Here is a 1,827-nt window from a genome sequence, read left to right as displayed (position 1 = left end):
AATCAGTTATTTCTCAGGGATTCACGTTGGTTTGGTTGTTTTCAATGTGATATGATATTTTTCAATAAAGCATCAGCACGAAGTGTTGCTTTATTGGATTTAGGAGTAAGGTTCACAGGTATGAAACAAATAAAACATAAATGTAAAGAAAAGGATAAGCCGTTCAGTCCAGTGTGTCACTGCGAGCACTTTGTGGGAGAACTGAAAAGAGCCAGCGCAGGAACGATGGTTTACTTCGCTTGTCCAGTTTGAGCATTTCCTGCGAAGCCTCATGATGTCAACAACTATACAGTTGGACCTCACTGTTCACTGATAAATGACTGATTGATAGAAAAGCTTAATATTGAATTTCAGTTCCATTTCATCTTAGTTTGTGAAATGACGTGATAATGAACACAACTTGGATCCAATCTTCAACGTTGATCTCCGGTTATTAACTACAGAACAGCGCCTCATTTGGTATAAAGTGCCTCCCTGTTACAGTCGGCTCATCGTCACTCGGAAAGACTCTATAGTGAAAGATGAAATCACTGGTTTTGCTGCAAATCGTTCTGGTGCTTGTCGAGCCAAGCATAGCAGATGGGCAACCAAGACCAAGGCTTTTCTTTACTGGTTAGTACATTTATTTGAAAACAGACTAGAACACCACCAGCCCCTCAAACGTGTGCTGTTCGTCAATTGAATTTTGACTGATGTTTTGCCTTCTTTCAATCAGGCCGAATTCCCATCTGCACCTGCTCTGAATGAATAGTTATCATCCCATTTTGGAATATTTTTGAGGAAATTTAAAATTTAATTTGCTGATTATCGACCCTCAAAACCTATTCCCGAATAAGCTGTTGAAAAGGGAGACGTTTAAAAATCGCTCTTTGACCCGCCGCTCCCGAACTCTTCAACACCCTCCAGTCCTGATAACGCTTCTGGATGCCCAATACTACTCTAATTCTGATGAATTCTAAGAGATTAGGCAGTGAGTCGTTGTTTGCATTTTATTCAACTGCCTTAGCCCCAGGTTGTGGAATGCACTCCGTACAAACACAACGTATTCGAGTAAAAAGTGCTTAAAAAAATGACAAATGGGCGGTAAGGCGGTTCAATGGTTCGCACTGAGGCCTCAAAGCACCAGCGTCCCTGTTCGATTCCAGCCTCTGGTGACTGTCTATGTGGAGTTGGCATATTCTCCCCGTGTCTGCGTGGGTTTTCTCTGGGTGGTTCGATTTTTCTCCCACAGTCCAAAGATCTCCAGGTCAGTTGGACAGTCCATGCTGGTGCTTGGTGCATTAGTCAGGGAGAACTGTGTCTGGGTGGATTTCTCTTCGGCGGGTCGATATGTACTTGTTTCCACACTGTAGAGAATCTAATCGAAAAGGGCGTGGTAACCTGTTCAATTGTAAATTTTTCTGTATTGTTTTATTCCTGTTTGAAAGAAAACACTGTTCACAGAGTTATTTTACGTATCCATTGATTAAGTCACACTGGGAGCACTTTTGCAGTTCTGGTCCCTCTGCCCCTAGGTAGGATGCTATTTTGAACAATTAAGGGATGGCCTTGATCTCCCTGGGTAAGACAACACGACACCCGTGTGAAGCTTCATATTCTTTATATCTCTCGGTTTTACCTTACTTAGTCCACACTGGGATAGGACCTTGTATCCATCGCCCTTAGTTACTCTCCACCTTGTTAACTGTACATAGAGATGGTTCAATCTGCCTTTGTATAACCACATTGTACATGCTTCTGGACTCCACATCTCTCAGTTCGGTGACTTTGCAGAGCAGTGCACAGTCCTCTGCCATTGACTACATTGGGAGCCAGTGGACAGTTCTT

The sequence above is a fragment of the Hemiscyllium ocellatum genome (genome assembly GCF_020745735.1).
Source record: "Hemiscyllium ocellatum isolate sHemOce1 chromosome 41 unlocalized genomic scaffold, sHemOce1.pat.X.cur. SUPER_41_unloc_4, whole genome shotgun sequence".
Classification (NCBI taxonomy): domain Eukaryota; kingdom Metazoa; phylum Chordata; class Chondrichthyes; order Orectolobiformes; family Hemiscylliidae; genus Hemiscyllium; species Hemiscyllium ocellatum.
Note: the sequence above shows the minus strand (reverse complement) of the source record.